This window comes from Nanorana parkeri, unplaced genomic scaffold, assembly GCF_000935625.1.
Source record: "Nanorana parkeri isolate BGI_ZX_2015 unplaced genomic scaffold, ASM93562v1 scaffold453, whole genome shotgun sequence".
NCBI classification, from domain to species: Eukaryota; Metazoa; Chordata; class Amphibia; order Anura; family Dicroglossidae; genus Nanorana; species Nanorana parkeri.
The window spans coordinates 1,091,513-1,109,134 of NW_017306721.1; the positions used below are offsets into that span (position 1 = coordinate 1,091,513).

The 17,622-nt window shown below is 41.9% G+C and overlaps 1 protein-coding gene across 2 annotated transcripts in view; it reads left to right on the plus strand.

Annotated features, from left to right (window-relative positions):
* The window catches only part of CREB1 (cAMP responsive element binding protein 1), a 51,205-nt gene that overhangs the window by 2,680 nt on the left and 30,903 nt on the right, over window positions 1–17,622 (plus strand). The window lies entirely within an intron of this gene.

Consider the following 17,622-nt stretch of genomic DNA (forward strand, 5'->3'; position numbering starts at 1 on the left):
CGAGCAGGCTAGAAACCCGCCGAGAATCGTACGATTCTCGGCAGGTTTTCGAACATGTTGGCTCGACAAAAGACGTGCGACCGTACAGTGGATACGGTCGCGCGTCTTAGTTCACACTGCTCGATTCTCGTACGATCGCGGGATTTCGCCCGATTCTCGTACGAGAATCGAGCAGTGTATGGGCACCTTCAGTCTTCTGCCTCCTAATGTAAACAAACCGCAGATGGGCCTCAGCTGTTAGAAATTGAATAGAACCGAACTTTAAGCTCACCACACATTCTAATCGTATTGTGCAATATCCTTTAAGGTGACACTGCACGATTCTTGTACGAGAATCGTGCAGTTTGAATGAAGACGTGCAACCGTTTCTACTGTACGGCCGCAAGTCTTTTGTCTAAGGCGCATGCTAGAAAACCAGCCGAGAATCATATGATTTTCGGCTGTTTTTTAGCATGCCCGGGAGACAAATGCCGAACGGGCCGGTGTGCACACGCGCACACTGCCCGTTCAACATCGCGGTCATCGGTAGCCCGCCCCTCAGGGGGGAGGGCTTGCGATGGTCGCAAGTACGATCTGCCTGTCCAAGATGGGCAGATCGTACGTGTTTTTAAATTACTTTACAACCACTGAGGTCTTGCGATGATTGTAAAGTGTATGTCCAGCCTTAGAGCTATCAACAGCCATGTAGCGCATATTGCCTGCCTTTGTGGATACAAATTGATTGGACAGATTAGGTAGGTCCTCGTATTAGTTTTGATAAATCTAAAGTTGATTGCATGGTCAGATTGTAACACGTATGGTGATCTTTGAGAATTAATTACTGCACATTATAAGCGTGAGTGTGTTTTTAAAGGTTTTACGTCTTGTTATGAATATGTAAATGGGGAAATGTCCATAGACTGGGCACAGATGCTTTTAAAAACAATCACTTGGGGTTAATTCACATTTGTTGGGGTGCATTACAGTAAGGTGGCCTATTTCTTGGGTGGTTGATGCACACTGCAACTCAGACTGTTCACATCTGTGTGTTGTGTTACACTAAACACTTCTGCATTGGGGGCCAGTTAGGATGAATGGCAGTGTTAGGCACGGCACTTAGTGGAGTGCCTTATTGTGCCTAGGTGTGAATGGGCCCTTAAAAGTGCATGTGACGCCAAGATTTTTTTCAGTTTTAATAGGATGTAGACTGGTTAGAAACTGTCAGTTTTTATTACCTTTTTTGGTCCTGGTGGCTTGTTTCTGGTACGAACCGTGAAGTGCAATCCAAAATTGCAGTTATCATGTGGGGGACACTTGTTCTAGCATGGCTGTCTATGGGAATTTCCTCCCATTTCCTGTTGGGCCTCTGTGAGGGTAATTTTCCCGATGGAGCACAGACAACAAAAACCCTCACATGGGGTTTTATACCTTCCCTACACTTTCCAAAATGAAGAATGTTGGATTTAGATACTTTAGGTAATCTTATCCTTTCCAGGTCTGGTAGCAAGTTTTCTGTGCTTGTTCTGATACCTGCTTTGTTAGGTTCCAAATTTATTTAACGTACAACTAAACCCAATTGCTGAAATCGCATATTGGCAGCTACATGTTGTACACTTTTAAAAATGTTCACTTTTTTTTTTTTTTTTTTTTATTAGCTTTTACTAAAAGAAAACCTTGTGATACTTCTCTGAAAGTCCTTATTAAGGCACTTCCTGTTGTGGGGTGACAACTGCCTCCTGTGTTGTCACCATGTCACATCCTTCCTGGCTGAGACTACAAGCGGCTCAGGAAGCCGGTACTAAGGAGTGACGTGCAGCTGGCATTTGAATGCGTGCACACCAGAAGTGGCTTAAAAAGGCTGGAGGAGATCAACTGTAACAAGATGTTCACAAATGTAGCGTATCTAAATCTAGTGTGGAAGGTGTAGAACCCCTGTTGGATTTTCTATTGCGGTCTGTACCCCTGCTGGGGAGATTTTCCCTCTTTGTCTTTGTGAAAAAAGTGGCAGCTATTAGTCCCTTCTCCATCCAAATCTTAAATAGAGTTTTGGCTTAAAATACACATAAAAGTAGAGAAGTTGTTTTAAAGTAAAAAAAAAAGAAATGCCAACTAGCAGGCTTTATATGACAGAAGAGGCTGTGTAAATATCCTCTGCTACAGAAGCTTCTTGCTGCCCTTCAGCTGTTTTCTGTACACTGAGCTGCACATGCTGAGATGACGTGACTCCTGTGCGCATACGCAGAGGTTGTCATCAGGGCTCAGCCGGTCAATCGGCCAAAGACTTCTAACCTGAAAGAAGATCGGGAAGAAGATGGCAGCGCTGGAGGGGATCGCTTTGGAAGTGAAGTCTGCCATAAAGTGCTAATATGCACCAGCCCCCCCCTTTTTTGATGTCATCCAGTGAGTGTATAGAGCTACTTTAATGGTATAGTAATTAAACTGTAGGTATAAGATTCAAAAATGTCTGGGGACTTGCATAGGGTGATCTATATCACAAAGACATGTGACTACTTCACCTATATGTGAACACGGCTAATATAACTATAGTATTCCTTGAGCTTTGTTTAGTATAAAGGGTAATAGTATAAAGGGTAATATATGCCATGTGTAAGTGCTCATGATTAACATGTTTCTTAGCAGTATTGAGAACAATTCATATCCTGCACAGGAATGGGCTTCATCTGTCATATTACCATATATATTGGTACAAATGTGTGAATTATTTCATCCAATACTTTTAGTTTTATATATATTTTTCAATTCCTGACATGCAATAAAGTTCAAAACAACAATGTTTTGGTTTTATTTCTGTATCTGTGTGTTACTCTCACTTCCTTTTAGGCGGGAAATAGATTACTGTAGACTGGGTTTTCCCTAATATGTCATCAGACCGTTGCTGTTCCAAATGAGATGTAAGCAAGCTGTTCATTTATTCCCCCAGCAGTGTATTTCATTCTCTCTAGGCTCTGACTAGGACTTGCTGAAAGCCTTTTATATGAGGTTAGTTTTGTGTCTTTAACAGAAGAAATGTACAGTAAGACCTTATTCATATCTGCGCATCAGTGCGTTTGTGTGTTTTGTTTTTTTTTCTTTTTCGCCAGTGTTGCTTTAAAACACTCCTGTGCAGGTGTGAATAGGGCCCAACATAGCACTTGCTGCTTTATTTCCATTTGTAGTGCAGCCCCAACCACTACAGCGCTTGAAAACCTCATTACAGATTTATTTGTACTCCAGCCTCGCTTTTAGTCTTAGCGGTACAGAGTCACACTTTAGTCACAGCAGTACAGGCTCCTCTCCAGTAATGAAATTGCATCCTCTGATTTCAGTGCACACTCTAAGCTTATTACAGTGTGCGTTAGACACGGCAGCAAGTCAAATAGAGCTTTGCCTTCTTTACTGGAGGACATCAGCTTTATCTGGCCCTTGCCTTACCCTTAAGGTGCCCATACACCTTACGACCATCGCAAGACTTTTGTCTTGCGATGGTCGTATGCTTCTTGATAGCCCGTACGATCTGCCCACCTTGGACAGGCAGATCGTACTTGCGATCATTGAAAGCCCGCCTCGCTGATGGCAATGCAGAACGGGCAGTGTGCGCACACCGGCCCGTTCCGCAGCTATCGGGCGAGCAGGCTAGAAACCGGGTTTTCGAACATGTTGGCTCGACAAAAGACGTGTGACCGTACAGTAGAAACGGTTGCACGTCTTAGTTCACACTTCTCGATTCTCGTACGGTCGCGGGGTTTCGCCCGATTCTCGTACGAGAGTCGAGCAGTGTATGGGCACCTTAATGCTGTGTGTCACTGTCACAAGTTGTAAGAAGCAATCACAGCTCTTCCTAGAGGAGTCATTTCCATTAAGGTATTTTGTGGCATAACCCCAGTTTTTGGGGTGTATCTAGCAGCCTAAATCCCCAGAATTGTAATTATCACTGTTCATGTGATTTTTTTTTTTTTTTCCCGAAGCTAAAAAATATTTAATAAAAAAATGAATTGATAAATGAATATTTTTTAATTAAAAATAAAATGTTAAAGTTTGAAAAAAATTAAAATAAAAAACTTTCGGTTTTAAAATTTCCATTTCGGTGTACCTCTAATTTTCATTCATGGCTCAGCATCACGTGTGGGCATTAGTTAGGGCAGTCTGCATGAAATACAGTATACGTAGGAGTGCTCACTCCTCCAGACATCCACCCATCAAGGAATATTGATAATTACATAACTCCTCCCATGAGCCAGCCCACGTCTTGCATGACTACTGAGGCAGAGTGATGTTTTCAGGAAGCTATGAACAGAACCCTGGTGGTCCCTACCAGCCTTGATCTGTCTGCATTGCATAGAGAATCACAAAACCCAATGATTACAACATTGGGTCTAAATTAAGGTATGTAATGAAAATGGAAAGGTGTTATTTAAAATATTTCATTAGTCTGTTGATGAGAGGGAGAAAGGAGGAATCGTCAGGCAAAATATAACCAGATTAAACATCAGCTTTAAATGAAAAAAAAAATGCACATTAAGCATTATCTAAATATGTCATGTTGATATATCATCAAAAGTAAAACTTCAAGGGAATGCTTGATCAACTGTAATTCTGTTAGGCCATGTAGCAGAAATTTGAGTGTAAAACTGGTAAACTTGTCATTTGTAAATTCCGTTATTAAAAATAAATATATGCTTAAAGTGTATTTCCACTTTTACAGCCAAATTGGAATATCATCTACCTTGTTTGTGAAGTGTTCCCATTAACACAGTGGGGAAAAAATTCTGCTTGCCTTTTTACTGTCTTTTCTAGCATCCCCTCCTATTAAGGTTAAGGAGGGGACTAGGGAGTGCACTGTGCTGGCAGATCTTATCATCATTTGTAAACTAGAATTGAACACCTACAAAGTCCTAACAAAGGGTTAAAGAGCTCAGGGCTTCAGTGGTCCATTGTATATTAATACACTTTCCCTCACTCTGTCCATCTATGAAATTGTTCAGAATAGCTTGCACTCTGCCCGAAGGCCTGCACCAAAGAGACAAATAGAAAGGTAAGACACATTCTGTTTTAGGTATGCTGTGATAATGGGAACACAACATACAGTGGGGGGGTTCTCCAATGTAACTGCAAAAGTAGAGCTACATCTGAGTATTTCATCAGCCAGAGGACTTGTGGCATCCTTTCATTCCAGGCCCATTTACACATATAGTGGTGACCTGCATTTTACTGCACTGGATCAATGCAGGTTACTGCTAGGACACATAGAAAACAATTGTTTTCTCTATTCAAACCACAACGCCGGTTTTATGGGGAGTGCGTCATCACACAAGAAAAAAAACAGCGCACGAAATCTCGCCACACTGATCTGCTGTGCAGTGTCCTGAGTACACAAGGGGGTTCATTTACTAAAGGCAAATAGGCTGTTCACTTGACAGAAGTTTCTCTTAGCTTAGTGAATGTGGTGAATCTTCACTTTGAAAAGAATACCTAATCATGTGCAAGGAAAAGAAAAAACAGCATTTTTCTCCTTTGAACTTGATTGGGTGATGGAAGTCAGCAGAGTTTCCCATCCGTTACTAAACCAAGGCTGGGTTCACACTAGGGATGCACCGATACCGGTATTTTGGTACCGAGTACCATCATTTTTTTTTTTTTTTGGTACTCGCCGATACCAATTACCGAGTAACGGAAATCCCATTCAGGAAGCGAGGTGGCGTGTAATGACTCGCCACTTGGCTTCCTGATTTAGCCGGGCAGCGTGTAAAGAGTCGCCACCCGGCTTCCCTCTTACCTTTAGTATGTGCAGCCTGTCACCCCCCGGGGCCTCTCCAGCGAGAACGGTACCCAGCCGGAGCCATCTGTCCGGCCAATCAGAAAGCCGGGCGCTGTGTAATGACGCGGCGCCCTGCTTTCTGATTGGCCGGGAGGCCGGCTCCATGCTCTCTTGTCATGAGATGACGAGGGAGCACGAAGCCAGCTTCCCGGCCAAATAGAAAGCAGGGCTCTGAGTCATTAGACTGCGCCCGACTTCCTGGTTGGACGGCTCCGGCTGGGTACCGGACGAAGGCCGCATTCTCGCTGGAGAGGCCCTGAGGGTGACAGGCTGCACATACTAAGGTAAGGTAACCTTACCTCACTTGGCCAGCTTTCCGACCAATCAGGAAGCCAGGTAGCTCGTTATTACACACTGCCCGGCTTCCTGATTGGCCGGGAAGTCGGCTCCATGCTCTCATCACAAGTGATGAGAGAGCATGGAGCCGCTTCCCGGTCAAGTACTCGTGCTAGGCATCGGAGCATTTGGGCGAGTACGACTACTTGCCCAAATACTCGGAATTGGCACCGATATCAATACTAGTATCGGTGCATCTCTATTTCACACCTAGGCGGCATTTAATTTGTAATTTTTTTTTTTACATTTTTATGCGCGGTTTCAGCGTGTGTTTGCACGTTTATGCGCCCTAGGCATATTTTTTACACGTGTGAAAACGTGTGTACATGAAGTTGCGTGTTTTGTTAACAACGCGTTTTTCCCCCTCAAAGAAGCTCATGTACCTTTTTGGGCGTATGGCGCTTTGCTGCTCAGGCGTGAATAGGGGCCACAGAAAGTCATGGGATTTGTTGGGTTGAGAGTTTAAAGGCGCTTTTCCAACTGCTCAAAATCGCCTAAATGTGAACCAGGCCTAAGGGCAAACTTCCCTTGCTAAGTGAACAGCCTATTTGCCTTTCGTAAATCAACCCCAATGTATGCTCCATATGCAGTTAAAAGAATAAAAAATGAAAATGGCGACCGCTCTGTCAATATGCAAAACAACGCATACTGCTGGAACTATTGCAGCATTTTAGTGTATGTGCCCTTACTCTTTTCATTCACACACTTAACGCACTGCACAGCAAGAAGATGATTCTACTCTTATTTTTTTTTAGTTCCCCCCACTATTTGGAGAGAGGTGCTGATGCAGATTTATTGAGGCTGATTTACTAAAGCAGTTAAGAATCTAATAAAAAAAATGAAGATTTGTGTCCATTACCCGATACTGAAAACCAAATTCTTGTTTATTCTGCTCATGATTCAATAATTAAAGTGAATCTTTATACAGTAAACTCCCCATTACCCAGGTCCTCCTTTTTTTTTTTTTTGCTAGTTGCTTGATAGACATGTGCACACTAAAAATAATTCCATTTGCAACTAAATTTATTTACTTTCTAATGAAATTCTTTGTTTACATCTTGCTGCAGGCTGGTGGCTAGATTCCACGTTCGGCAGCAGAATGTAAATGGGGAGCAATAGCAGGCTGACTATTGCACAACTTAGCGGAGGCACAGACCTGAGAAAGAACTTGAGTTACTATTAAATCTCAAGCAACCAGAAACTACAGTTATCCGGAATCTACCGATCCCTGCGGGTGCTGGATAACTGGGAGTTTACTGTACTTTGAAATGAACTCCATTAGTAAATCGGTATCATACTTTTGGCCAGTTTGCATTTACTATGCATCCCTCTGGACCCCTCTACAGATAGTGGTCTCTTCTGGTGCTTACGAAAGCTAGTGAAAGATAAATAATTAGTCTAGCTTTTAGTAGTTGGTTTGGCTTTTTTCTTTCACACTATTTTACCCTTTTCTCTGCTCTCCATCCCGTCTCTCTTTATGTTTAACTCTTTGATATTTTGTAATTGTTAGGAGAATTGTATAATTGTGTCATAAGTAGAAAGAGCTGTAGGGTGCACAAATGTGTTGACTTGTAAAGGGGCTGTAACTAACAATTATTTTCATAATCGATTTAGTTGGCCAATTATTAAAAGCAAAAAAAATTAAACACCATGTTTTATTTAAAATTTAATACACAAATAGTGTTACAAGCCAAGTTTACTTCAGATTAAAACTGCATGCACATTTTTGCAATTGCCCTGGAATGCACAGCATTCCAGTGCGGGCAATCACCAAGGGCGGAAGGCGTGTTTGGGGTGCTATTAGGGATGCACCGATACCAAGTACGGTACTCGGTACAAGTACAGATACTTTTCGTGCCCCAAGACTATACTAGAGAAAAATTCAAAAGTTAGGAGGCAGCTGTCATTTGTAAGGGCCACACCGAGCTCCTGGGATTTGTACATCTCTGTTTTAATGTATGATCTTGTTTTTATAAATACAAAGGGATGCACCAATACCAGTTTTGCAAGTACTGGTACTTGCCCAAGTACTTACAGACACAAGTACTGATACATTTTTGTTTATTGTCATGTGACAGTTTTTCTAAAACAATATCGACGAATGATTTCAGGACAGTGGTGGAGCGCCAGCTGCAACCCTGGTAGTTCTCATGATAATGCCAAATATCGGCACTGGTATTTGAAAAGTATCGGTGCATCCCTACGTGCTATTGAAATGAATGGCACCACAACACACATCCTGCAGCAGAATTTGTCAGGCCGAAACCAAAAATTACTTTTCCCATCTTTTTTTATATTTTAATAATCGTCTGTATTATATTAAACATTTAAATTAGTTTCATGGATTTAAAATATGAATTGTAAAGCTCCAATATAATAGCCAATCTTTTATTTAAAATATATAGAAGCCCGGTCATCAGTTTACAGTTGGCTATGAATATTGGCCTAAAAAAATATTGCTCCCACTCCGGCGCACGTGGCGATACATGACGTGTAGCGCCATTGTTGTTTTTATAAGTAGGTACACCCGACTTGTGTTTCCGTTAGTATGCGCACAGTTGCAGGGACGGGGGACTTTAAACTTTTGTAGGTGTATTTTTAATGTAACTTTTTTTTCTGCTGGGTTGTTGGCTTACAAGCCCCTTATGTGATCGCACATTTGAGATGACTGGTTCTCATTAAGGTGACATTAGGGGGTCTATTAGACCCCTGGTGTCACCTTTCCACGTCACTGGGGAATGACAGCTACCTGCTGAGGAAGCTGAATGTAAACACAACAGGCAGTGGCTGGGAGCAAAAGTCAGCCTGCTATTGGCTATTTTAAATTACAAGAGCAGGCTGGCTATTGCACCCAGCCACTGTCTGCTGTCAATCAGCAGAGTAAGACATGAAGGTGAACTTTCTTCATCATTTCCCTCCTCTGCTGATTGACATCAGGCAGTAAGTGGGCGCAATAGTCAGACTGCTATTGCAATTTAAAATATCCAATAGCAATCTGGCTATTGTTTCCAGCCACTGATAGGAGACGACGCCGGTGTTTTATCAGTCCCTCTGACTCTAGTCCGAGAGATTGATAGAACGTTGGCAGAATCTCTGCAAGGAGCCGTGAGTGACAGTCACGGCTCTATGCAGGGACATGATCGAGAAGTGAGCGAGCGCCGGTATGTGTTCGCTCACTTCCCAATCTATTGAGCTGACGTGTGACAGTTTCATTGTCACACTTCGGCTCGAACAATGAGGTTGAGTGAAAATCACTTACCTCATAGTTCTCCTTTTTTAAAGAACATTTCCACTTTCGCAGTCAAATTTGAGAAAACCCCTCTCTATGTCCGTTATGTGTTCCTGTTCACATAGCATACTGACAGATAACTTTAAAAATTTTTCTTTCCTTTTTTAGATGTTTTGTTAAATCAGGCAAGATGGCTGCTTCCAGGTTTTTCATAGCCCTTTCACAGTGATCTGCCCTTATAGAAAGACTTGGGACTGAAGTTTGAGGATTGTGTTTATCTGATAAGCTTGATCAACTTACATTGGACAGACCCCTCACAGCCCCTCCTAACATTTTAAAGAAATGGAAGCAAGAATAAATGTTAACCCTTAAAACCCTAACCCGAGTAAAAGCAATTTAAACAATTTTTTTTTTTTTAGCTTATGCTATGTGAATAGGAACATGTAACACATCTAAAAAAAAAAATGTGTGTGAAAAGAGAGTACATCAAATATCTTTACTTCTATTACCTGCATATTATTATCAGAATACACAGAGGAGACTGTATCAAAATCTGGAGCAGCTGTCCCTGGCAGCCAATCAGATTCTCTCTTCAGTTTAGCTTTGAAAATGAAAGAGAGGCTGATTGGTTGCTATGCACAGCTGCTCCAGATTTTGATAAATTCTCTTCCGTGTTTTTTTTACATTAACTATCTTTTATGTTCACCCCTCTGCAATTTGATTTTGCTTGTTTTTTTTTTTAGCTATGCTTTGTGAATGGGTGCGCAAACACATAGTGGGTTTTCTCAAATTTGGCTGCAAAAGTAGAAATACACTTAGGCCCCATTCAAACTGCGCCCGATTTGCATTTTGCACGATATTGCGCAAATGCTTGCATTGCAAAGAATGGAATCGCGGCAAAATCCGCTCCAAAAAGGGTCCTGCTGTAGCGACGCACGACCCGCGACAGCAGGACCCTTTGCCCCATTGCCTTGCATTGGAGAGCGATATCGCGCGGTAAATTGCTCAATGTGAACGGGGCCTTAAACTGTCTTTCCCCTTTTCCAGCCAAATTGAGAGACCTATTTCTCCACCTACATTTGAGCTGCCCATACAAAGCTTGGATTTTGAGCTATAGGAGGCAGCGTTGGCACCTTTTGTGGAAAATTATTGGTTGGACAGTGACTGCGTCCAGTCAGATGCAATCACTGTTCAGGTATTTGGGCAGCTGCTGGTGCTTCAGCAGTCTGAATACTATGGTTGCCAGTGGAGAAAATCTGTTGGATTTTGCAAACTAAACAAGATAAAATCATGTGTGTATGACTAGCCTCGGAGTAAATTGGCTGGTTTAAAAAGTAGCATTTATAGGGGTTAGCACAATCCAGAACACTGCCAGGCTCTCTTAGGTTTAACTCTTTATTCACACCGGCTAAATCTACTTTCAAGATAAAAATAAAAGCTCCTCAAGCAGTTGTTAAAACCCTTTCTTTTCTTGCCATGTCTGCAGTTCAGCTTGGTCTGCTTGTAGGGAAACATATTTGCAAAGGGCATATAATATCACTAAATATACTAATGCACACAGTTCTTGAAATCCATTTTTTGTGATAATGGCCTTTTTAAAGGAAATCTTCCGTAAGTAAAATACCTGGACAGCTTTTGGCAACCTAATTATTGCCGCCTGGCTGTCGCTCATCCTGTGGCTTCAATACTTTTAGGCCTCGTACACATGAGCTTCAGCTTGCACGAGCAGTGTGCCCACATGCTTTCATAAAGCATTTGCAGAGCAAAGTCTCTGCTCCCCTGGGTCGCTGACGCATCCGATCTCAGCATTGGTTATAGAGCCACTAGGAAGTGCAATGGAGTACATGTAAGGTGAGTATATGGGGGCCATAGGATAGATTTTCCAGAGAGACTGTCACCTGCCTGCGCAAGGTGACTGTCCTTTATTGATGTGGCAGTCTGCACTCTAAGATCTATGTTTAACATCTTTCTGAAGCTAAAGTTTTCTCTAAACATGCTGTAGACATTGCTCTTTTACAAGCTGAATCCCATATGAACTAGGCCTAGAACAAGTATGCAGATCACAAATTCTGACCAGTGGACAGGCCACCCAAATGTGATGCTGGAGAATGAAATCCCCAAAAAGTTTCCTACATCTCTTTGTGACTCCAGTAGTATGCTTGCAAACCTCCCATAGCCATTGGGTTATGGAGAGTGTAACAAGGCAGTGGAAACATCCAAGACTCCAGGGTGGATTGGAAAAGGACCGGAGACGATGGCTAACATCCTTAACCTCCGTGGCGGTATGATTATTCAGGATTTTAGCATCCCAAATCTTACATTGTTTTTCATGGAAATTTGTTGTTTTATATTGTAGGCCTGCAATTCAATTACACTTTTCTGTGCATTCCTGAGTCTGGCTCGGGGTAACCGCTCTTGATACTGAAAATTAACCCCGAGCCAGACTCGGGAATACCGCCAGGGAAGTTAAAGGATGACTTGGCCCACCTGATTTATTGGTGAGAAATTCATTATTGATGGACTCGCCCTTTGATATGCTTTTGGTCAGCATCAAACTATTGAAGCTAGAGACTGGAAGGCACCTATCGTTTTCAGAAGGAGGTGTGCAATAGCAGCACGTATTTCCCCCATGTCATGCGTCTTTTAAAGGTTAGATTCACCCCCAAGTAGGAATTTTATGTAAGGGTGTAAATCTCTCAGGAACATTAGCAGTAGAATGCCAGATCCCCTCCAATGTATACTTAGCTCTACAGAGAAGCATATCTAAAGCTTTTATGGATGAGGTGGGAAAGGGTTAAGCTGGCCATACAACTATAGATTATCTGCAGATTTTCTATGGTCAGATGGTAAATACGCAACAAATTCCTCCATCTACGCTAAACTGTGTGGATGGAGGAATCTCCCACTGGGCCAAGCTTTAATATCTTGCTAGTCGGCCCCACTGGCTCTCAAAATACCTGTACAATGCCTGCATCCAATCAGATTGTTCAGGTATTTTGACAGCCAGCGGGGCCGACTAGCAAGATACTGAAGCTTGGCCCAGTGGGAGATTCCTCCATCCACACAGTTTAGCGTAGATGGAGGAATCTGTCGCACTTTTTCCATTTGACCACAGAAAATCTAAAGGTGTATGGCCAACTTAAGAATTCTGGCTTCACTAGGTGCATGCTTGTTACAAGTCAGTGGCTTAGAGTATTGAAATAATTTTTGGCCAGGCATCTAGCTTTTTTAGGACGTAGCAATAGAAGCCTCCATATTTTTCTTTGCAAAAACTCTCTCCCTGTTGTATTAACTATGAAATAAATATATAATACAATAATATATTTGGATGCATGATTTGTTTTTTACCCAAATTGCATCTTTTGGCCTAGATGGTTCACTTCCCCGGCCTCCTCCTAACTCTTCACCCTTTTGTGAATAACCCTGTCGGAATTAATGTATACCAAATAAGCATTCTCTATGAACTATAAATTGCTACAAAATAAAACCTAATGTCAAGGCTTGCTTGTATTCTAGAACTCTAGCTATGTGTATCTATAAAATAAAGCCTCACATTGATATAGTCCTGGGCTGATGTATTTTTGTTGGACCAGGTAATTTGTTACCATAAAACAATATGTACCCCCCCGCCGCCACCTCCGGACCTTTCCCTTTTCTCATTAGCTCATAAAGCTTGAAATGTAGATCTTCCAATGGCATTCTGTTAAGTATAACGGGTAAATACAAGGGTGCAATACTAAAAACCACATATGCTACACTAATTTAATTTTTCTGTACCCCATACTTGTGCTTTTATATAAAGCTATAGGAAGAAGAAGAAGAAAGGGTAACTTGGTGGGTGGGGAATATGGCGACTGCCACTGTTGACTTAAGATTTAAAAGAGAACAATGGGGTAAGTGTTTTTCTCCATAGTTCTCTAGTTTTCTTTAGGCTCACGGGAGGACATATACTAACCTCCTCCCGTGACCCAAAGCTCGGTATATAGCGAGCTATTGCCCACAATATACTGAGAGCGCCGCAGCCGGGACGGATCCCGACAATACTGTCTGAATCCACCCAGCTGCGTGAGTGACAGCGGGCTCTGCCCTCCCCCGTCCATTCTTCCACTAAGCACTGTAAGGGGGGGTCCCTGAGGCGACCAGTGACTGACAGTCACCGCTCTCTGCAGGGAGACTATCAGGAAGTGAGCCGATTGAATGCATGTTTCTGCTCACTTCATGATCAATAGAGCCGACCTGTGACAGCTTCTTTGTCACAAGTGGGCTCTAACATTGAGAATGAGTGGAAATCACTAACCTCATAGTTCTCCTTTAATACTTTGGAGCATGCTGTTCCTGGCTTCACAACGTAATCACTGACCTGTGACAAGCATCCAGGATTTGAGTTTAGACTTTACTGGCTGCATGCTTCTTTTAGGCCAGGGCGTAAGCCAGGATTAGAATGACAGCCCAGACACTTACAACTCTTAAAAAGTTCCATTTACCATATGAATTCAGCCAGAGTTAAGTGATAATGTGAGACTTCACATGAAGGATATTCTATACTAATGAATGTATTGCATTGCCTGCTGCGTAGTTGCACCTAACCCTCTTTGTTGGGATCAGGTTGGCTCTTTTCTGACTTACCACCATTGGGGATCAGGTTGGCTGATTTCTTTACACATCTTTAAGCCCCCCTCTTATGTGGCCAAAGCTGTTGTTTTCTGTAACAGTTGGGCTATCTAACTGCTCTCAGAATGGTTCCAACCTTTGAAAGATTTCTATAAATGACCCAATGTAGCAGATCTAAATGTTTAGTCCTGATGCGCAGAACTGCTGAATAGTGTAGATTGGGACCAAGCTACAATCTGGCTTTGATCTAAATTAGAGTAGCAGGTATGTATGTGTATATAAATATAATTTTAATAGTAATGCCATAGTGTAGTATGTCATGTGTTGTTGTTCATCTGAGGTTTTATTTACCGAATTTTAAGACCTGCTAAGTACCAGAGGCTTTTTTAAAAATGATATCCTGATACTTAAAGTTAAAGGGCTTCTAAACCCTCCGTTTTTTTGCATATAGCTACTGCTAGTAAGCAGTAGCTATATGCATAAAGTTTTTTTTAAAATGCTTTAAAAGCGGTTTAAACTTACCCGGTCTTCGATGCACGCTCCCGTCCGAAAATCCGAAACTGCCCAGGCGGCCGCAAAGCATCTTGGGGCGGGCGCATGCGCAGTTCGGATTTTCGTCCGGAAGACGAGGAGAGACGCGAGGTAAGTCTATGGACGCGTGGGACAGGAAGTGCCAGCAAGGACAGAGGAGTCAGCGCTGGATCGGACACCCGCCGCAGCGCTGGAGAGAAGGATGAAAATTACAGGAAATAAGAGGAAGATCGGATTAGGAGACATCATTTAGGGTAAGTGCTTACATTAACATTGGGGGGAGGAAAAAAAATTGAGTTTAATGCCACCGTATCCATAGAATTCAAAGAGGGTGTACTTTTCTTTTCCACATGACTATATAGTACTTTATATGTAAGAGATACTTTCATTTTAAAAAGGCAACCTATTTAGGGCCTAATTTTGCCTCCCTTGTGCTGATCTTGGATTACAACCTGAGAATACTGTTATTATTTTACAATGGACTGTATAATATAAATGACCTGGGGCACCTGCCTGGTCTAGATATAAGGGGATCAGCATAACTTTTATTATGTTTTTAGGTCATATACAAGTATTTAGACTATTTAAGTGAACAAGAATGAATCAAACAAGAATGAATCAAACAAGAATTTGATACTGGAGGGAATTTATCATCATTAGAGGCTTTCAAACTCTGGCATCCCTGATTTCTACTGCATACAATGAGATTTTTTTACATTTTTTTTATCCTAGTTTGTTTCATTCTTAAATGCCTTCCTAAGAAGATATGTCTCTAAATTGTCCTGATCTTTAAACTGTCCCAAACTTGCTGGGAACTTCCAGGATGACAGCTGAATAGCCCTAAGGTGCTTAGCTGACATACGAAGCAGGGTTATCGTTGCAATACTTTAAGAAGTGCTCAGGACAATTTCTAAAATGTGCGACAGTTTGGAGGGTTGTTAATATTGCAAACTAGGTAGTACTATTTTATATTTATCTATCTGCATTTCCATACTTCTAATTTAGAGGTGCACCGAAATGGAAATTTTAGAAACGAACCCGAAATAAAAAAAAATCGTCAGGCCGAAACCGATACCGAAAATGTATTTTATTTTTTATAAACTTTTTATTTTTTTTTATATTTCATTTTTTATTAAATATTTTTATTTTTTACATTACTTTTAGGGGCTTCGGGGAAATACTGGGGGTTTAGACCCCTGATATTTCCCTTTTTAAAACACAAGTCCTCAACCTCTTTTTCTGTGTCCCCTTTTATCAATGAACATGAATCCTCTACAAGTGTTCCTGTTCATTGATAACATGAGGACAGAGTGTGTTTACTATAACTACAACTATGAATGAACAGGAGGTGATGTAGATCACTCCAATTCATTCATAATTGAGGATATAGTTAACATACTATGTCCTCAATTATCTACAAACACTCAGCTCAGCCTCCTGTGACAGCGCGGCCTGTCTCCGCCCACACACCGCTCTGCCGAACTCTGATAGGAGGCTGAGCGCTCTCCTGCCGCAGCGCTCGGCCGGCTATCACAGGTTCTCTCCTTCCCGCTGGGACACAGAGCAGCGGGGAGGGAAGAAACCTGGGATGCGCCGATGTATCAGCAGGAAAGTTGCACTTTTGGCACTATGCCAAAAGTGCCATTTTCGGCCGATATATCGGTGCATCCCTACTTCTAATCCTTTATACTAAAGTTGTTTGTTCCCAGATGCTTGATAATTCTGTGAAACAGTTTTCTTTAACTCTTGGCGCTAATGGCTGCCAGCTGAACAATCCATTTGCTGTTGCATAATCAAAGCTTTCAACAGTTTTATCACAGTTTTTCACGTAGACTTGAGGGGCTGCTTATCCAAGGCTCTGGGGCTTCCACCACGAACATAAAAAGTAAAAGGGAACAGAGTGCCACCTCTGTGTGTAAAATAGTTTATTAGGATGAATAAAACAAGGCATATATGTACTCACAAGCAAACGTTTTCATCAGGCTTTAACAACAGACAAGAGGCCACGCTGTCTGTTAACCCAACATAGTATCGTCCCAACTATGTACCACGATGAAGGGGGCTTGCCCCTGAAACGCATCAATCTTGGTGGATGGTGATGTGACCAGAGGCAGCCATGGTACATAGTCGGGGCGATACCGTGTTGGGTCAACAGACTGTGTGGCCTCTTGTCTGTTGTTAAAGCCTGATGAAACCGTTTGCTTGTGAGTACTTTTATGCCTTGTTTTATTCATCCTAATAAACTATTTTACACACGGAGGTGGCGCTCTGTTCCCTTTTGCTTTTGATATTTCTGTGTCATGTAGCTGTCTAGATGCCAGATTTCAGCAAGTAAAAATAAATAAATATGTAAATAGTTTAGTTAGGCAGCGATAAAGTTTCCCTTTTGTTGCTTGTAGTATTACCAGCTATTGGATTTTTGGCATCTTAGCTAAGCATGCAGTTTGTATATGGTAAGCAGCATCTCTGCTTTTTCTTTGCTTGGCTTTGAGTAGTGGTACGAGAAGGGAGGTTTTGTGGGATAAATTACAATTTAACATTTTGCAAATGGATATTGAGAAAACAAACAAACAATTATGAGTAGTTAAATTCACATTTAAGAAAAACTACAGTTCGGAATATTATGATTCACAGTCATGTAGCGGCGTGATTGTGTAGGAGAACCCTCAAGCTAGTCTTACTCGCCATGACAGGAATGTAGACTTGGCTGGTTAGGTTAGTAGTTTAGGCTATACATATTCACAGAGGTAAATTGGATGGTAATGAAAGTGATAGCACAATTTCCCACCCTGTCATATTCTATAAGCATGTGAGTTCACATATTACATAGCTTGACACTCCTGTTCTGTTTTAGGTCCATTGAGGTTGTAAATTGGGCTTTCTATTGACAGCTTTAAACTCCCTTCTATGTCATCTGTTCTTTATGATTTCATGGTCTGAATTTTGACATGGTTAGACTATACCTCTGTTGAGAGAAAATGTAATTGCTTGGAAAGCTCCTTCTGCTCATGGTAATCAGTTCTTCTTTAGTTTGGATAGTCCCCATGTGCTCTTGTACTGTTGGGAGGATAAACAGTAGAAGGTGTATTAGTATTCACCCCCCCCCCCCCCCCCCCCCACC